This window comes from Heterocephalus glaber, unplaced genomic scaffold (genome assembly GCF_053883595.1).
Source record: "Heterocephalus glaber isolate CG9 unplaced genomic scaffold, H.glaber_assembly_v1.0 deba00001509, whole genome shotgun sequence".
In the NCBI taxonomy this organism is placed as follows: Eukaryota; Metazoa; Chordata; class Mammalia; order Rodentia; family Bathyergidae; genus Heterocephalus; species Heterocephalus glaber.
Genome location: NW_028258325.1, coordinates 24,201,155 through 24,223,297, shown reverse-complemented (window position 1 = coordinate 24,223,297; position 22,143 = coordinate 24,201,155). Strand labels below are relative to the sequence as shown.

The 22,143-nt window shown below is 31.0% G+C and overlaps 1 protein-coding gene across 3 annotated transcripts in view; it reads left to right on the top strand.

The window, feature by feature from the left end:
• The window catches only part of LOC147825090 (uncharacterized), a 195,107-nt gene that overhangs the window by 113,718 nt on the left and 59,246 nt on the right, over nt 1–22,143 (top strand). For all 3 annotated transcript variants that reach the window (XM_087187436.1, XM_087187434.1, XM_087187435.1), the window contains exon 4: nt 12,608–12,732. The gene's annotated coding sequence lies outside the window, so the exon portion shown is untranslated. The remainder of the gene's footprint in view (nt 1–12,607; nt 12,733–22,143) is intronic.

The following is a 22,143-nucleotide window of genomic DNA, read 5'->3' as shown; positions in this document are numbered from 1 at the left end:
CGGTATTTGTTCCACTTTCTTTTTCTTTATATTACCAATTATCACATGGAATTGTATACCATTCTTTTTTAGTTACGCATAGTTAGCTTCAATAGTCTAGAATATAGTTTCCAAGAAGACAGAAGCTTGTCCACTCATTGATACTCATCAATCCTAATATCTCAAGAAATATCTGGTAAATTTTAGGTACTCAATAAATATATTGTCTTGAGTGAACTAATTAATACACTGTGGATATTGCCATAGGGCTTGGCATGCAGGTTACATACTGAATATCACTGTTAGGCCTATATAAAATTGTCAGTTACATTTAAAACAGCATCAGTGTAAGGAAGGGACAACTCAACTGTATGAAATAGAACAAATCTGTCTTTATATTTTACTTCTTTTTTCCAACTTTTCCTTTATATATTTGTAATTCCTATACTAATATTTGCAATTCAAAATGTATGTATATATAGCAAAAAAGAATAAACTGAGAATTAATTAATTTTATTGTACACCTGCCAAGGTTTTCAAAAATGGCTAACAATAAGAAATGAGAGATGCAGATAAATAAATTTGGGTTAGGTGCTTCTGCAAATCTTTAATTCTTATTTCCTTACACAGTATGCAACACTTGAGAAAAACATTTAGTAAGTTCTTTTGTTGTATATGTTGAAATCATTGTTGCCACAAACAAATGTTATATATGTTGAAATCATTGTTTGCCACAAACTCTTCAGAGTGTGGTATTTTCTCTTTTACAATATTTGGTTTTAAAATATTATTTAATATTTCCTAGAAGAGTGCTCTTTAATGCAATGTTTTCGGTGTGCAAACAAAAAATGCATTATAATTCCAACGGGACAAAAGATAAATTCTAAAGGAAAGCCAAATTTAGGGAGAGAACAGTCTTCTTGGATTTGTTTTTCTTTATTTATGTTTCCATCCATACACTGTGTCATTGCTCACAGACCTCTGGGCACTGTTAGAAATGATCAAGGCAATATTAACAATTGATCTTCCACATCTTACTCAGGATAAAAGCCAAACTAAATCAATGACTTTACCATTGTACAACACTCTCTTATAATTTGCTTCTAGGGTAGTTTACTGTGTGCGCATGAATGACTGACAATTTTATCCCCAAGAGTATTGCCAATGCAGCCTAAGGCACTGTTGCAAAAATGTCATTCTATTCACTCTCATATTTTCCCTGCCCTGGACAGCTATAATTTTGGATCTACTAACTATGATTAATTTCTGCACATTCTAAAAAAGGAAAAGTGGTTCTACAGGTGTCATTTATATTCTTACACTAACTCATAAACTTTGCACTTTGTATTAGATTTACAGAAAACCCAGTATGAGAAAAATCACTTTACAATCAGTCTGAAACTCCCAGGGGTAGATTATTTCTGGGGAATAAATGTGTGACTTTATGAGGGATATAAAATCAAGACTGAACATTCATTTGTCCATTTCATTGCAGTTCATTAAATGACTAAGCAGTGTAGTGAAAATATGGGAAGATGGTTCCATTCGAAAAATTTCTGGAGTGTTTAGAATGTAGATTTTGTGATTACATGATAGGCCCATCCACACTCTTTAGTTCTGACCTCAAGTGGCCACTGGAGGAGAGTTCTTAATTTGTCTTAGTCATTAAGAGTAATAGTAATGGAACTCGATCTCCACCAAACAAAAATAAATGTGTAACATTAAAATAGATAAAAACTGAAGCTTTCAAATCCTAAGCTACAACCTATATCAGAAATGTGCCTGTGCCTAAGTTGTTGCAGAGAACTGTTAGCCAGGAATGGTCTGATTCTGCTTCAGGCTAACTAATTGTTATAGCTTATGTGAAGATATCCTCTTAAAGTCCCATGCCTTCATAGGTGGGGCTTTTCAGAAGTGGCTGGATGTAGGGTGTGTGAATGTAGATTAAGGATGTAACAATTGGATTAGTTCACTAATTGGTTCAGCATTATTCTGGCTGTGAATATTGGGAGGCCCCACCCTGAATGTGGGTGACACCAACCATTAAGTTTGTAGCCTAGATGGAATAAAAGAGAAAGATGGAAAGCAGGGTTCTTGCTGCTTTCTAACAACCCTATCATGGGCTGCTTCTCCTCTGTGATAAGCCTCAACCATGCCACCCAGTCTTAGAGCCAGCTGACAATGGACTGAAACCTCTACTAACTATGAGCTGAAATAAACCTTTCTTCCATTAATTTTAGGTGTTGGGTATTTTGTCTCAGCAACAAGAAAATTAACTAAGACAGTGATATTTAGCAATTCCTTTGAACATCCAGTGATTAGTCATTCCAGAGTTTCTGTACGTGTAAAATGGAGAAGAGGATTCCTGTCCCAAAGTAGTTTAAAATGCTTATGCAATAAAATGAGAATGCATACAAAAAAGGTTTGGACATGCTATTACCTTGCTTTGCAATAAAACTATTAATAAAGATGTCTGTTTATATACAAATATGTGTCTGCATAGATTATTATTATCCAGCTTATTAAGCAATTTGGGGAACAAAGTGAAGATCTGAATAAATACTTTCTTAATGGAAGATAATTATATTCAGCAAACAAGTTGATCACAAGAATTACCATATAATTAACCAAGTAATTTGGTCATTCACAATTGTTGAATGAGTTTTGGTATATATATATTTATAGATAATTTATAATGAGTTTTAGTATATCTGTTTTTCTATGTGGAAGCTTAATTTCTAAATTCATCAACATTATCAAGTTGTAATGAAGGCAACCATCAAATTCATTCTACTACCTACAACAAATAAATAGTTAACTAGCAGTTTTATTAAGCCTCAACTTTCTGTTTTAGGCAGTTTTGAGAGTATCTTCCTTTCAAGATTCATTAATGTCTGGGTTGGGGATTTAGCTCAGTGGTTCTGGCACCTGCCTCTCAAGCGCAAGGTCCTGAGTTCGATCCCTGGTACCAAAAAAAAAAAAAAAAATCAAGATTCATCAATGTACATGTAACTGTATTCTAGCTAATTTTCATGCATGAGTAAATTTGTTATAAAATCAGCTCATGAATTCTCTGGAACAGAGGATCTTGAATCTATGCTGTTAACCTGTCTAATTCTTACACCTTCTTCTTGCAAGTAAGGTAGTATGGTATAATATTTCCTACTGTTTCACATGTCTTGACTACTCATTTTACCAGTGAAAATAATCTCTGCTATTATGTTAATTGACAAAGGCTCTGCTGGGAGCTTTATCAGAGATAAAGATTATTGAAATAATAGCCATATCTAAACAGAGATTTAGGATTGGAGTATTTCTAATGAAATCTTGCCATCCCTAAAGTGCTATTACTGATTGAGATTTTTCAAATTAGTAACTACTACCAATAGGGTAGATGAAAACTAATTTACACATACTTTTCACATTGCCTTTCATGAAGGATTTTAAAGTAAATTGCCAGAGTGTAAGAGTTTTATGTGCAGATTTATTAGATATTTTTCTTCTTCTCAGTCCTAATCAGGAATGCCTCAGTCAGCCAATTCTAGTATGGTCAATTTTTCTCAACACCTGTTTTGAAAATGCAAAATTATTCCAGTGTGATCTATTAGGGGACAATATGGGCATAACATTAATTTTGCATTTACTTATGGGCAATTTCATCCCTCAGAAGTACTAAGAGAGTGCAAAACCTGTCCCAGATGAATTGAGTCTGGTACAATACACAAACCACATACATTAGTAACGGGGTTCAAGTGTGTGTGCTGGGTAATGCTCATCTGTATGCAGTATGATGACTTTTTGTTTGATTTCAGATAACACTTCTACTACTTCATAATAAGCAGACTTTTCTTTTCAAACAAAATGTTTTTGTGGCAACTATGTACTTTTTAAACATATGTAATTTATATTTTTTTGGTTTCTATCATTTTTATGTGTTACTGTTGAAATTTTGAGTATTGTGCTATAACCAATATTTCTTTACTTGATTGTTAATGGTTTGATTTTTGGATAGCATGATCCAAACTCTTAAGAACTCCTAAGAACACAGATGAGGCTTTATTGCAGAGTTGACTCTATTTAAAATTAAACTTCCTGTAGAAAGTTTTCAGATGTTTGCAGTCTTCACCAGAAGAACAAAGAGCATAATACTTTCCTTTATAGTCTGTACATATATACAATTACTCCTCATTTAACTTTTTTTTTTTGTACCAGGGATTGAACTCAGGACCTTGCAATGTGAGGCAAGCATGGTGCCACTGAGCTAAATCCCCAGCCCCTTCATTTATATTTTTAAGGAGTGGTCATTGGTTTAGTTATGTTTGGGAAAAACTGTGTAGATAAACCACAGAGTTATCTAAAAGGAAGAATAAAAAGCAAGATAAATTTGCTTTGATTATTAAGTTTATTTTCCTTCAGATCTTATACCACAAAGTTTTATGTATAATAGGCTCTCTATTAGTTGAGTATGTAAATGCATGAATATATGAATGACATAAGTATGTACAAAAGAAAATTAGACATCTGCACCCACCCGGGACAGAGCTAGCATTGCTGGCAATTGTGGGTAACAGTGACACCTGCCAGTCAGAAGCTTGAATGAGTCAACAATGTCATGGCATCCTTTGTTTATTCCAGGGACGATGGCTACTCTTTTGTTGAAAGCAGAATATCAGATCAGCTTTCATTCTCACTAAAAGACCTTTGTGCTAATCAGTTGATATGATAGCAATTTTGTTATTAGGTTTTATAAGTTGAAGAAAAATATTTTGAAATCATTTTCTCTTATTGTCTAATTATAAAATCAGAAAAGGAGTAATATTAAGATATAATCTACATTAAAGTTATACAAAATGCATAGAATTGGTGCTGATTTGTGGTTTTATCTTACCAAATAATAGTGATACAGTGAACTTAACTTCTCTATTCAAATCCTTCAAGCTAGGCAATATCACACATTATTAAGTTCTCAGTATGAGTGGAAATAACAGGGAACTTTAAATATTTCTTAATTAATCAGTTGCATTGTTTCAATTATAGTTTTTCTCTTGCAATATAGGTCATTGCTTCAAAGCTATGTAGCAATAACTATCAAGTATTTGTGATGCTCAAAATGAGGTTCACTGTGATATTTATTTCTATGTAAAGCAGAATCCAGTGAAATAGCATTCACACAATTCGAATTCTTTTTCAGAATTTTGCTACATATATGTATGCACCTTAATTACTTCTGTTTAAAAAGATGAACCTGAGGTTCTGAAAAATCTTAAATTTCCTATTGAATTATTAATATGCATTTGAAATAATCAGCATATTCATATTCTACTGAAAGCAAAAATTTGAAAATATGTGCTATAAGAATTATTTACTGATTCTGAAAGAGAACATTCCAGGAAGCAGAGCTTTTTGAAATGGAAACCTTTACAGCACCGAGTTAAGCACCCCTGCATTAAAATCATAGATTTGCCACTACTTATAATTTCTGTCATGTTGTATAAAGATTATAAATTTAAGGTTATTCATTTATAAACTGGGTACAATCATGACTGCCTGATGGCTATGAAATTAAATGAGAATGCATTGTATCAAATACATGACATAACAATTCTGAGTGTAAAATATATGTTCTCTTTTTCTGGCCTTTCATTCTATGTTGATTCCATTTTTTAATGTTATTTTATGATATATATATAATTTAAATATAATCATATAAATATATAATTAACATATAATTTAATACTTGACCTCAATTTATATGTTATAATTTCTGAAAATAACTACTTTTGCTATTGAAAGAGTCAATATTGTCTTTTAAGCTATAATGTAAAAAAAGAAATCAGCCAGTAACTTTTTGTAATCTAGCTGGATAATGCTAGTAACAGAGAAGATGAGCTTTAGTAATTTTATAATTCAAATATGGTTATAAACCCGCATAAATGCTCCATTTACTCTTGACATCATGGTGGCTAATAATGGAAAATTTCTTAAATCTACAGAATTCTAAAATCTCCTTCATAGGAGAGAGATGCATATGTAGATGATCAAGTTTGGCAAGTGGTCAAATTAAATGTTTAAATCATGAATGCAGCATCAGGATTGAAGAATCCTCAATCCTCATTCTGATAACCACTTTTGCTTATACCTCTCTGAATATTGACAATTATGTCTTAGAAAATTGGAACTAGCTTTATGTGATTGTTGTTTATATGTTGTCACCTATAGGGTTTGTAAAAATCTTATTGGGAAAGAGTGGGCCTCCTTTAAAATCTGATGGTTAGCGTTTCTGATGGGACACATGAGAATACAGTGATTTTCTTATGGATCACACTGTTCTTGTGTCAGTGAAGTGAAATGAGATTGAGTGATTCATGTTGAAAACATCAAATCTGCAGGAGTCTTTAAAATCACTAAATATTTTAAACTTTCTGAGAACAATATTTTTTCTTAAAGTTATAGTAATTTTTAAAAATACAACACCGGAATACTTAAGAATATTTATTCTTTTTTAGTTTTAGGAAGGAATCACATATTTACAGATACGTTATCGGTAGTCATGTAATAGACATAACAGGAATAAACTTTAGGTATCTCATTTTCCTGTATTTGAACATACAGAATCATGAAAGTCCTTTTTTCAGGCAGACAGATTTGGTAACAGTACCGTAAAAATGTCATGAAGTCAGCTATGTGAATCCAAAATCTTTAATATTTCTATTTTCTTTTTCTCAAAGTCTATATGTTTTACTACTGAAAACTTTAGTATGAAAAATTTCAAATGAATATGGAAATATGTGTACCAAATTGCAGATAATTTAGGATATTACTTAAAAAGTTCAAGATTACCTTAAATTGTTTCAAGCTCGCTCTTTAGTCTTGAGATATACAGAAAATTTCTTTCAATTTACTTGGCAAACAAAGAGGACCTTGATGGCCTAAAATTTGAAATGCAGTGATTCCCAAGAAAAGGTGGGCTTGGTATGAATGGCCCAGTTTTAGATATAGACTCTCCAAAACTGGAGCTTTAAAGTAAAGATAACCTTTAAATAGAGGTTCACAGCAATTAACTCAGGTTTAGAAAATCTCAAACAGATTTGATTAAACTGCTTTGAGTTTGTGAATGTCTTGTTTATATGAGGTAGATATAAGACCTCATGTATGAAAGAAACGTGTCAATGTCTCAAATTAGCTATATAATCTAAGTGAATTTTCTAATGTTTAACTAAAAGCAACAAGACATTCCAAAAACAATGGTAGTGGATAAAGAAAGAAAAAAGAAATAGACAATAGAAAGGGGCTATAGAGCAAACTGTTAATGAAGATATCCACAGAAACTAGTAGAAATGATTACAGAAAGTAATCTAAATCTGAAGAACATTTTAAAAAATAAATAGAAATTATTGATGAATATAAATGGAAAAATGATATATGAATGTACAAATATACTTAACAATAGATAAGGCACAGATAAAAAATAGGGGATTAGGTTAGAAGGAAATATTGAGACTGAAATTTAAAGAGATAAAAAGATAGTATGACACTGTACTCAGTTTGATTGAAAAATATGATGAATGTGTAAATTTCAAAGATTTTTTTAATATTACAAGACACAGTGCCACTGATCCCCCTTAAAATACTCCCTTTCTGATTCAGTATACCTATCTCATTGTCCTTGTCACTTTTTGAAGCGAGCCTAGAAGTCCTCTTTCATGAGTGTCTTTAATTGCTCTCTCATGGCTGCCTGGATGTTCTGAATCCATTCAAAACCTTTACATTTCATATTTTGAGAATTAAAGTTGGTCACCAAATGAGTCAACAGATTTGAAGGAAATGCCCTCCATAGGTTTAAAGTAGAGTTCACTGTTCATACCAGGACATATGAACACCCCAAACAGATGAATGGTAATTGAAATGACGGAAAAGGAAAATTGAGAAAATGGAAGAACAAATGTCTATATAAATAATATTATTGAATTACTGGTGAAAGACATCAAGTAAATAATTTAACAAGCAATGAAGCCTTTCAAAACTCATCAAAATTTAATTCTTCTTTGTATATGAAGGGCTACAGTTTAACAAATAAATTATCCAAATAAGTTGCTATTCACTATAAAATACAAAAACCAATACCAAAGTGAACTAAAGCAGGCAAATTTTCTTGTAATGGACTATGGTTTTTCGCATTTCTTGGTAGCTAAACTTAGAAAGAAAATTCTGCCAGCTATTTGGTTAAAGAAAACAGAAGAATGAAGAATAGAATTTGAGGTGATAGGCCACAGGATAAAGCTGAGGGAGCCTCAGAAATAAGAGCATTAGAGAGGACACATACTCAAATTAATATTTTTATGTCTACCTGATTTATGAAATGTTTATATGGAAGACAGACAAAAAGTATTCTAAATTGAGTTACAATTACTCACTTCAAACATGATTTGCAGTTTAAATCTTTCCAAGTTGTCAGCTTAAACAAAATACCTTTTATTTTGGTACCGGGGATTGAACTTGGGACAGTACCACTGAGCTAAACCACTGGCCCCATAAAACACCTTTTAAAAACTATAACAGAATCCAGAGTGTATAACACTACCCTGCACCAGGCCATTGGGAATAAGTGGTAGGCTCCCAACACAAGCCTATGGTGATCCAATGGTGCCACACCTATGTGACCTTCAGTTTTCCAATTCCAAAAGCCTGATCATTGAACCAAAAATATTCAGAGTCAAGGACAAAGTTCCAACTTATCCAAAATAAGAGAGTCACATTACAAGATAAAAGTCAAAGAAATAATGATCATTTCAAAAGAGAAACAGACATTTGAAGAAAGATGACATTGTGTGTTGAAAAAATTAAATTTATGATTTAAAAAAATCAGCTCATGAGGAAGAATATGAAGTAAGGTAACTTCAGTAACTTAATGAATAACATGTATAGAAAAACTTTCAGGTAATATCATATGATATGATTAATATCTTTTTTTTTTAAATGAAGAAAAATCAATGCCGACTTTTCAACAGTTTTAACCAACATTGTATTTAAACTCTTAACTATTACAATTGCACCACTTAAACCGATGCACTTTGGATAAACAAATTATACTTCAAATGGACAGATTAAATTCATCTACTCAAAACTAATATTCAGCAAAGTCTGTAAACAATTATGAAAGAACACTACATTTTCCATAAAATCATGGACAATGTGTTATAAAAACAAAGACCAAAAGAAAATTAAGCCTAAGGAAAATATGGAATTAATGGTTTTCTATTTTGTAATGTTAAGTGATATACAATTCAGTAAGTCAGTGGTCTGTGTTTTAATTTCTAAGATAACCACTATTAAGATAAAAATATTGTACAAGAAGAAGCTAATTGAGGTAAAACTATGGAATGAAAGCAATATCTAAAACATACCAAGTGATGAAACACAGAGGCAAAGTTAATTGAGACAATGTAAATGCTAACAATAAAACAGCACTCTTACGTTTAAACCTACCAGTTATTACACTAAATATCAAGATTAAATGGCAAATACCATGAATGTGGAGTACAAAACAATATTTAAATGCTTTTTAAATTAGATATACACTTAGAAAAATAAAAATTAGAGTAGCAGAAAAATATAGGCCATGCAAATACCAACAAGAAGTTAATAAAAGTGTTTTAATATTTGGTAAACTAAAACATTTTGTTAGGTTAAAATGACAGCAATGGTAAAAATTTTGTTATATGTAGAATGTATAGCAGTTATTAATTGCAATGACTTATTTAATATAATTTAAAATACATACAAAACTGACAAGAGCTGCAGGGATAAATAGATATATCTATGCTCATATTGGGAGATTTTCAAGCAATTCTCTAAATGTCAGAGGAAGTAGATTGAAAATTAAGAATATATAGAAGTTTACCAAAAATTAAGTCAACAAACATGATCTAATTATCATATAAACAACATTGCACTGAACAAATGAAGAATAAAGATCTCTTTAAATTGCTCAAAGATAATTTACTGAAAGCAAACATATGCTGATGTATAATGCAAGTGTCTGCACTTTCAAACAAATGAAATCATAGACAGTAGGCTTCAGATCCAGTGGAGGTAAGATGCTACTCAGTAACGAAAGAAAATTTAGAAATCCCACAAATAATTTGAATTCATAAAACATGTATCTTATAACATTAAGATTTAAAGGAAATATTACATTCCGAATGGGAATGAGTAAATATAATAAATTTAAAGCTGAAAGGTGCAACCAGTTTCACTAAAACAAATGTAGAGCCCAAAATACAGAAGGACTGTACATTAATGATCCAAGACTACAATGAACAATATTAGAAAAATAAAACCAAATTATACTCAAAGATTAGCAAACAACCAAAAATAGTATGGAAACAAGAAAATATTGACAATCCGATGTTAGTTCTTTGCAAAGACCAATTCAAATTGACAAATGCCTGAAATGCCAGCAAGATGGATCAAGGAAAAAATACAACTAAAATGAAAACATTACCACAAAGGAGAAAATAAATTTCTAAAAAGAGGTCTAAATATAGTGAAATCATAAACATTATAGGAGTTGTAATGAACAAGGTAAGTCAATAATTTTGAAATCTTATACATACAAGTTCTAGAAAAACAAAGTTCATACGTCAAAGATAAAGGATTAGAATGTTGATATACTTTCAATATATCAATGTTAATAATCGTCTATAACTCCAGGCTTAGATTGCATTATTGATGATTTCTACCACATATTTAAGGATGGAATAGCAACTCTCTCATATAAGCCATAGGAGTGAATAAGAAAAGAGGAAATACTTAACATTTTAGGAAATCAGCACCACTTTGTTAACAAAACTTGACAAGTTCACGATGATAAAAAAGTGCAAGACAATCGTATTTAAATTTAGAAATAAAACTTCCAAATGTACATCAACAAAATCTAGTGATATATATGGTATTATGTCAAAAACCAAGTGAAGCATTTTTCAAGAATTTCAGAATGGCTTGCTATTTAAAAATGTCTATCAATATATTTTAATATGTGAACATATTAATAATAAAATCTTAAAATAATTATAAAATACACAAAAATTATTTCATATTATAAGATACTTATAGGAAATTTTTGAAAGAACTTTATTACTTCACTGTTAAATTATAATTTATTATTAAAATGAGAGATAATTATGGGACTTCAAAATATATCCCATGTATCTAGCATTTAAAAAAATCTGTTTCATCAAGCAAACTTCATTTACTTTGAGAAATATAATATGGAATTGATTTCATATTTATTTTTGGCACTGTACTGGAAAAACAATAACAAATGCATTATTTCCAAAGTCAATTATTTCCCAAATTTTCTTTCTGCTTTGGAATTTCATTGATTCATATCATCATATGAATAGCTTCTTGTCATCATTCTTACCAGCCATCCCAGCTAAAAAGATACCTTACTTTCTCTGAATATATATTTAGCTGAGTTACCAGGAATAAACGTAATGAATTGGTGTAAATTTTTTTGTTTATTTTTAGACAGGGCCTTTCTATGTAGTTCAGGCTGGCCTTAAATTCACTATGTAGCCCAGGCCGGACTTGAACTTGAGGAAATCCTCTTGCTGCAGGCTCCTGAGTGCTGAGATTACAGAGGTGAACCACAACGTGGCTATTTTTGTGTGTGTGTGTGTGATTATGCTTCATGCATGTGTGCCACAATATTTTTTGAATACCATCTAAGCCTCAAGGTTTCTTCTCCATTCCAAGAATACAAGAGAGATGAAAGTGCAGTCTCTGGCATACTTTGTGTGGGAAGAAGAGAGACAATTAAATAGCAAATAGGGAAAATTTAGAAAGAACAAAAACTCCATAATACTAAATTGTACTAGCAGACATAAAATAGATTAATGTATCATTTTTCATCCTTAGTTCTTCCTGTCTATCCTAACACTTAAGATTAATGATGTATGTTCATAATTCAACAAATTCATTGTAATAACCATTTTCCATTTAGAGATATGTTCTTTAAAATAATAAAATATTATATATATATATTTATGATAATTTTTACAATAAAATAAACCAAATGTATTTTGATCAACATTTAGTAACACATGTTGGGGCCTTTGAAGAATATTTTTTTCCAAACTATTTTAATAGATTTTTCAGTAGAAGTCATTCACTAATTCTGCAACTTTTCTTTTCTTCTAACCTCTAGAATTTATCCTCCAAACTGCAAAACATGTACCTGTTTATTATAAAGCTCTTGTTACTAATTAGTTAACATTATATTGGTAAAGCATTACATGAATTATTTGTTAAAGCTTTTGAACTATTAAAGAATTTTGCAGTTCCAAATTATCTCCATTACATCAGGTATCATTTGCCACAACATTCAAAATTGGTTGTCCTTTGTCTAAGCAAGTGTTACATAATATAGTAAGTGACTACAAATATGAACCCATTACTTTCAAGACTGACATTTATTGACTGAATTGAAGTAAATTTTAACTGATAATTTTTTCTTCAAACAGAAAATTAATAAATGTTGTCCTTAACAAAGGACATTAATTATGTAAATTTTATAGTACAATCAGATATTCTGTTTTTTGTTGTTTGCTTGTTTTTGAAACAGGGTCTCCCTATGTAGCCCAGGCCAGCCTCAAGCTTGCTGTGTAGCCCAGGATGCCCTGGAATTCATGCTTCTCCTACTTCAGCCTATGGAGTGCTGAGCTTACAAGTGTACGCCACCACACTCAGGTATATGTATTCATTTATATATTCTTTCATTTTTTTTTTCAACAAATATTTTAGAGTACCTACTATATGGAAGGAAATGTAATACAAATATCAACAGAATCATCAGTGCAATAGTGTTGATGAATTCCTGTTGAATTCATGCTTATTGTAAACTTTATAGAGGAACTGGCAGCTTGTAGACGAAACTTACCAAAAATTAATATAAACACAGTGGCTACATTGAAACAGGTTACGTTTTCATGGTAATTAACATTGGTCAGATACAATCTCTGATTGTACTTGATTTTTTTTTGTACTTGATTTTTAACATCATATTTTAGTATGACATTGCCAAATAGATCTATATATAGGAGAAAACATTGAGGACAGTGACACTAGAAATCTTCACTTAAGGAAGATTTGATGAAAGTGAGGCTGGCCAGCATTTGCTCATGAAAATTTTTGAAAAGATGGAGGATTAATAAAACAAATGTAAGTTATATTATATTCCTTATGGTGAGGAGACAATTTTTAATAAGTTTCTAAATTACACTAAAATTATACATTGCGTAATATTTTGTAAAACATCTATAAAAGCTTTTCAAGGACAGGCAGACAAAACCCTAAGAATTAAACTAGATATAAAAGACTACAAAAGTTACAAATAGCATAATTAATAATTAAACCCAACAGATATAGTTTTAATTAATGGGAAGTACATTTTCCTTGTAAAGGCTCATAGAATTTTTAAGAACATCATAGAATGGAAAGTTTAATACCTGACACTAAAAGTTAATCCAAACATGGGGAATGAAAACACTAGAAATATGAACATTAAAGGAAACAAACTAGTACTAATAATTCCTTTGGGTCAAAGGATAAAATCAATATTAATTTTCCATATACTTTATAAATAATAATAATAATTAAATGTTTCATAGCCAGATATTTGGGAATTCACTAAAAAGGCTCTAAGAGGAATACTTATAGGAGAAATATTCACATTATTGAACCAGAAATGATTCAATTAATATAATTATCTAATCATCTAAAAGGAGTAGAAAAAAGCAAAAAAAAATGGAACATAAAGAAAGAGTATAATGAAACGTTGTCGTTGAGTTGAAAAGCAACAAGTTCATTTTTTTAAAGAAAATAGGTTCTTCAAAAATAAAATTTAGTTAAGCCTATCCAGAAAAAATGAAGTGCCTTTTCAAAAATAATGCATACATATGTTTATATATATATATATATAAAATTTATAAAGAAAGCAAGATAATGCTGGTCTCTTAGAAGAACTACACAAAATGATATATTTTATATAAGATATAAATTTCTTGCATGAACTTCAGAAATTCTGGAAAAGTAATGACCAAATATCATAATGAGCACAAATTGTATTGAGCTCCTATATCAATTATTGCAAATCTTTCAGAAATAAAAATTCTATTGCTATTTAAACTGTTTCAGAAGGGGGAAAAGAAGGAAACTGATAACTAGTTTTGCAAAAAGAAGTATAACATTGTATCAAAGTCTACAACAAAATTCACATAAAATGCATCATATACTACATACAGTCTCACTTTTCAGACTCAGTGACCAAAGTTGAAATATACAGCACATTAAATAAAAATCTATTATGTGGGATTGAGTCCTGCAATAAAATGTGTGATTTGTTATTAGAAAGGTATCATTTCCATTTATTAACACAATTGATAAGAGAAGAATATTATTTAAAACATATTTGTTAAAAAGGTAGTTATAAAAATGAATGTTATTTCTGACAAAAACATTTTGTAAAATATACACAAACACACACATATAACTAAAGCTGCAATTATGTGTAAATGTGAAATAGTAGGTCATTATCATTAAAACCAATGATGCCTAACATTGCTGCTATTTTTAAACACTTTCTGGCAGTACTTGACAATGTGATTAAGAAAGAGAAAGACATAATTGGTATAAACGTTGGAAAGAAAGTATCTAACTTATTATTTGCTGATCATAAAGTATTATGTCTGGAAATCAAGAAAGGCAATGGAAAAACTCTTAGGAACCACAGAAGAATTCAATAAGGGAGCTATTTATAAGTTTAAAACATAAAAAACAGTAGCTTTCTTACACACATATAAGCATTTAGAGAATACTGGTGAACTCTACAATTTGAACTCTGCTCTGGCAGAGGTAAGAGGTACAGCAAACATCATCACTGATATTGTTGGAAAACCTACTGTTTGGGAGGAAAAATTTTCGGAATAAATTCTACCCATGCTTCATATTACAATGTCTGGAGTGGGAGTCTATGAACTATGGGTATTTACATCAGTAGAACAATTTGTATTATCCAGTTTGTTTCTAGTCTTTCATTTACTTTAATCATTCTAGGATGTACAGTATTCTTTGCTAGGTTCTGTCATTCTGCACTTTGTCTTGGTGCCTGAGCACACTCATGCCTTTCAACACTCATAGTTGAGTGACAGAATTTGTGTTCCTGGAAATGCTACACTTAGTATTTTGCTCTTCATTATCAATGTGTACATGTGAATTGTAACGATTACATTTGACATAACCTTGGGCAAAGTAACATGCTGTATTTTGTGTTCCCAGCGTATTACATGGTGTTTGGCATGTGCTATAGGCTAAAATGTTTTTTCTTGACTTGGTGCCTGCATTAATCAATTAATGAATTGATCCTAGAAGAACAGTTGACAAGATTTTCTAGTACACAATCAGTTTAGGAATATAGAAATAGTGAAAAGTAATAATTTCACAGGATAGGTAGTACATAACCACATGAATTATTATTTAGTCATAAGGACTAAATAAGCTTGGATACCTACATTAAAAAGATGAAGCAAAGAGAAGCGAATGACAAGGTGAGGTAATTGAAACTTAAGGCCTGAAAGACTTTTACTACAAATGTATATCTCCATATCCCAAACAAGAGTTTTGGCTTTGTAAGGTGTTTTCTACACCATAAGAATTACACAATTCCTAATTAATTTACATATTTTAAGATTACATAGTAATATATTAGATAGTAAGGGAGATAAAAAATTAATTTTTGGTGCTCTGGCTTCCAAATTATAAAAAAATATTGCATTTAGCCAAGAGAGACATATCTCCTCAAGAGCTTTCAAAAATAAGGTAAAAAATGAGCTTTGTTGCTTATTACATTGGAGTGGTTTTTGTCTTATAAATGTTGATAAATTATTTCATATCCAATTATCCACAGGAACTTATGTTAACTCATGGTTTTTCAAAGTCCAATTCAATTATTAAAAATTACTTAAATTAAAGCTTACTTTAAAAACTACTTAAATTAAATAAGCACTTACAGAATCTGGAATATTATAGTAGTCTGATGGGAAGGGATAAAATTGAATAGAATTTAGTCTTGTTTTCTATGAAAGAGGCATCATCACATTGTTGAGGCCAATGAATACAATAACCATTTACTTATTTTCCTATTCCTCCTTGCTCTGTTCTACTCAACACTTTTTTATAATTTTGCATCTGTTTTTCTCTTTTACCTCAACTTTTGTCTTCATCAAACTCTTCAAGATTAATAGCGTTTCTCATTATAAAAAATAAATTTTGGGGCCGGGGGTTTAGCTCAGTGGTTCTGCCACATGCCTCGGAAAAGCAAAGTCCCGAGTTCAATCCCCCTTACCAAAAAAAAAAAAAAAAGTAAATTTTGACAATTGAATAAGTTTATATATAAACAGAGAGATAAATAATGATATGAAATCATTATTTAAATTTCTAGATGTAGTGCTGTTATCATGATTGTGTGTGAAAAGTTTTATTTCTTTAGATGTTTATGGAAAAGAGGAAAAGATAGTTTGTAATTCACCTTAAATGACATAGAAGAATAAATATGTGAAGCTTATACTTTGACATATTATTGATTGTTAAATATAGGTGGTAGGTGGATGCATTTTCTCCCTACTTATGTACTTTTAAATTTTTATAATAAAAATATAAAAATTGTATCATGGAAGGATGAGGAAATTTGTAGGGCCCTTGCTCACAGAAAAACACAACGAGATCGAATGTGCCTGTATGTAAGCCATTATTCACACTACATTTTTCTGTTTTTAATTGTTCATATGTTTTTGCAATACATAAATAATTAAATTCATCTTGAAGAATTGATGTATCACAGCTTGATCATCTTTGTTTTCCCTTCCCCCGACACTACATTTTAATTTTCACTTATTGCCTACAATTTGGTTCATAAAGTGCTTGAAGACAGATATCTATTTATCTCTGCACATTAGGAATAAGCCATACATAAAGATACTTACAGTCCTCTTTTAAAAAATATGTACACCATGTATAAATTGTTAAAAATGCTCTAAAATGACAGAGGCTTAAACCCTGCCTCATTATCTGACCCTCTTCAGTATAGAATGGTTCCACCTTAACTTTGTCTTAGAGACCATGATTGTTTACACTGGTCTTGACTTCATGTACTACAGGGGATAGGAATGTGCCAAGCAACCAAAAAAATACCATTATAAGTTCATGGCTTCAGAGTCTTCACCTGGCTGCCATCTACAAAACTACCCTGCAAACCCAGTTACCCATCCCTCATCAGCAGGGAAACTTGTGATCCCTTCTATCAGTTGAATAAGTTGCTGCCTTGAATAAAGTTTATTTTCTATTAAGAAAAGTAACACAGACAACTTATAATTTCTCTAAATCTTGGGCTGATGATAAGTTATAAGTTTTTATATAAATTAAATTTAAATAGAAATAATAATATTGACCTTTGTGAAAATGGTATAAATATAATTTTTTTTGAAAGACACTAACCATGAAACTTACCCATACTTAAAGAAAGTTAAATAATCTTGATGTACAGAGAAAGTTGATGTTAATGAAAACTATATTCGTTATCTTCTTTCTTAATTGGTTTTATAAAATAGTATATATGTCACTTCCCTTATGCTATTCTTGGACCATAGGTCCCATGTTCTAATATAATAATTATATGTAGGATGAAAACATAAAAATGAAAATTTTCCCTGCTATGCAGTGTATTAACCTTTCTAATGATCACTAGTCATTCAAAAGTAATATATTTGTGCTTATATTATTACTCTGTAATCTGAAATGATTTACTAATTTGATGATTTTTATTCTATTAAAGAATCCAGCATATAATAAGGAAAACTGAAGAAGTTTTACATTTTTATAATGTTTTTCTGCTTGTAACTGCATTGTTGAAGGCTATTGTTTATTGGTGAAGGTAACTGTTTATTCTCCGTGGCACTTCTCTCCCTGTACCTTTCCCTTCTCTCTGCCTTTCTGTCTTTCATCGTCATTACAAAGATTGCTCTTTTTTATGATCCACGATCTGTCTATAGCCAAAGAACTTGGAACCAAAATTTTAAATGTTAAACAAGACAAAGAAGAAGGGAAATGAAGAGGACTATACTGTTACTTGGGAAATGGAGGGAACACTGTAGGTGCTCAATGTGTTTACAGCAAATGAATCAAGAGACAAAAAGCTAAGGCTGAGATAGACAAGAGTCTTTCCCTACTTAAACAGAAAACTAAAGTCTTATACCCTGCATGTGTTTACATTTTCTCTGTGCTTGAACTCACTGATGTAGACAAAATGTTACTTGTTATGAAGTAACTGTTATACTACACCCTGCAGCCTACTAGTTCTCAAGCTGGCTGCACACTGGCATTATCTGAAAGAGTTTTCAAAAATTGTGATATCTTTGTCAGAAAATGGATGCACCTGGAAAATATAATATTAACTAAAATAAATCAGACACACAAGCTTAAATGCCATATAGTGTCTCTTAGTTGAGTGAGGCAAATATAAACAAAGACCATAATAAACTACGAATAGAAGGTGACAAAGGAATAGATCTCTTGCAAAAAAGGAAGGGGTCCATGGGTCCAAGAGCCAGGGGAGAGGAGAAAGGGAAGGGGAAGCAAGTAGAATAAAGATATGCCATATACAGGAACCTAATAACCTCAATGACTTTAAACTTTATATGTCATAAGCTTAATAATATAAACAAGAATGAAATGGAGAAAGGGGATTTAGAGGAGGGAAAGAGGTGGGAGGGAAAGGAAAGGGGATTAAAAAAAGAAACAAATTGTAAAATGACTATAAACTGAAAGTACTAATGAAAACTTGTGTTAGCTGAGCCCTATCCCTAGAGGTCTCAATTTAACTGGTCTGGGCTTGAGGCCTGGCTTTCTGACATGATCCTTTGTACATCCAGGGTTGAGAACCATTTTTAAGCCCAATAGCTTGGTTAAAAAAATACTAATGGTGTTGATTTTATTTTAGAATTTTACATTCCTTTGGTAATGTAATTAATCACGATAGTTATTTCAAGAATTAAATCAAGAAACTTTCCAGATTGATTAAATTAGATGCCCTCTACTTTGAGCTATGCATTGTTATTCTAGTGGTTATTTTACATGCTCTGGGCCAGGATCTTCATTCTATAGGGAATGAGACTTATTGCATAAGAAATGCAAATATTAGCTTTTGTTGTTTACTGCAGAGTAATTATTGGGATCACAATTGGAAGCATGGTGTTAATCTTTGAAACAAATCCTTAATGTTTCCAGTGAACAAAATGTCAAGTAAGCTTTATCTCCTGACATTTATTTTTGCAGAAGGCATTAATGCTCCTTTTCTTTCCTTTTTAGCATTAGGATTAGCAAATAGAGGACTTTAAGTTACAAATTGTGAGTTTAGAGCATTTTAGAAAATTCTAAAATAAACCATTAAATATTATTCTAGATTTGTGTTTCTGGAATGAAATCTATTTTATGATTCTTCTCTAGTTGAGTAGGTGAAATAGTGTTTGGGATAGAAATGTTACAAATCTAGAAAATAACCCAAGCTGAGACACAGAATTTCTATAATTACTAAATGAATTTATCTGCATCCATAAACTTAAGATGGCAATGAGGAAGATGGACTGAGAAAAGAGGAAGGACTGGAATAGCAGCCCTTTTCTTCCCCATTCCGATTGACAGTGTAAATTGTCCTGAAATCACTGAGTAATTAGGCAAACTTCTGCATGGCCCTGAAGTGACAGTCTTGCTACTACATAATTAATAATATTCTCTTCAAAGTATGAGTAATAATCCCTTGATTGAATGCTCCAGTTTCATCACACTACTAAATAAGATGAAACAATAATTAGAACAATGTGCAAGGAAAGGGAGGTCTATATCATTACGTGTTTGTAGGTAGAGAAGCAGAAGAATTAATCAAATGAAATGTGAAATGATTACAGATAATTGCAGGCATATGGAGATGATCAGCTTGCTTGCAATCAGAATTTTATGAAGGGACAATAAATGATGTACTTACTTTTTGTGATAAAGCCATGTAAATTTTGAGTTGTAACTGATCTCTAGAATCTAAAATTATGGTAAAGCCTTTTTTTTTTTGTATTTTAGAGGTCTTTTTAAAACACTTATTTAAAAATTGAAGTTTCTTTTAGTTAATTTGTATTCCCAATTCCCTTTGTGAAAATTAAATTTCCTTTTCTCTACTTCCTCATTCTGACAGTTCATTCTTGATTTCATTTCAGACAATACATTTGATAGAGGCTTCTTTCACCCTTATTCTATGTCCTCCCACTGCAAATAATCCTTTATTACTGCCTGTGTTATTTTGGGGGTCTCCCACACCAAGTAATGTGCATGCCTTGTGATGTTTTTATATATTGTAGAATGAATTAAATCAGGCCAGTTAACATTATCTATCACTTCACCTACTTACCATTTTTTGTGGGGAGATGTTTAAAATCTCTTTTAGCTGTTATAAAATAAAATATACAGTACATCATTAACTCTGATCATAATTACCTTTGCACTGTACACTTATCAAGCAGTGAACACTTGGGCTGCTTTCATGTCTTGACTATTGTGAATAATGCCGAAATAAACATGTGTGCAGATACTTTCATATACTGATTTCAATTCCTTTAGACATGTACGCAGGAATGGGATTGCTGGATCACATGATTATTCTATGTTGAGTGCTTTGAAGAGCCTGCAAACTGTTTCCCAAAATGCTGTACCAATTTAGATTTCTATCAGTAGTCTACCAAGGTTTTCTTTTCTCCATATATTTTTTTTTTACCAACATTTGTTATTGTATGTCTTTTGATGATGGCCACTCTAACCAGTTGAAGTAGTATCACATAGTAATTTTAATCATTTATCTGATAGGAATGTTTAAAATCTTTTCACATATCTGTTGGCCATTTATATATTTTCACTTGAGAAGTATACTGAGTTATTTGTTTCTTTGCTGTTGAGTTCTTTGAGTTTCATATATATTTTTGTTATCAGTTCCTTTTTAGATTTATGATTTATAGATATTTTCTCTCAGTCCATGGACTGTCTCTTTTATTGTGTTGTTTTATTTGGTGTTTAAGCATACCTTTGGAATATAATACAACCCATTGTTAGTGGAGAATAAAATATGTCTCATATATAAAACATTTAATAGTAAATACCTCTTCATACCAATATAATAAATAATTTTTGTCATTTTAGGGGTTTTATGTAATGTTATAAAAATGAACAGTGAACACTTTTCCCAATGTGATGAGAAGAAATATATCCATAATATATAAGTGGAGTTCTAGTTCCTAAAGTTATTCAGAAAAACTATCATGTTAACAGGTAAATGAAGTTACTGTAAAAAGTATAAAACAGTAGGAAAAACTCACTGTTTTAAAATGAAAAGACTTTTTAGAAAGAGAAAAAATAGAAAAATACTCATGACATTCTTCAGGGTCAAGTCTGTCATGAACCACATTTTAAAATATGTGAATTTATTTTTTTCTTTAACTTAAAGAACTGAACACTTTGGTAAAATGCTAGAAGGTTATTTTATAAATGTAGAATAATAAGGTATAGCAATCATGTGAAAAGTAAATAAAATGCACACTTTTCCTGCCTGAGGAGGAGTTAACTGCAGGACAAATAGTAAAGTTGTACTTTTACAGTGCACAAATTCATGTAACTTTAAAGTAATTTGTTTCAGAACAAATTTATACAGCTATTATATTTTCTCACAAACAACTGAAAAATGGTTTTAATTCACATGTTCATGCTATGTATGGTATAATTTTCTTTCTACCTTTTCCTTTTTATTTTCACCAAAGCCTGTTTACTGTAACATTTCTATTTCCTTTTTTGTTTTTTTTGTTTTTGGTACCAGGGATCGAACTTGGGTCCTTGTGCTTGCGCAGCAGGAGGCGAAACCACTGAGCAAAATCCCTGGCCCCAACATTTCTAATCAAATAAATATGCTATCTTTTATCTTGATGCTCTGTATATTTATCAGCTTTTAACCATAATTCTTTCATTCAATCTTTCATCTGCTTGTGTGTAACTGGTATTACACACACACTCTAACCTAGC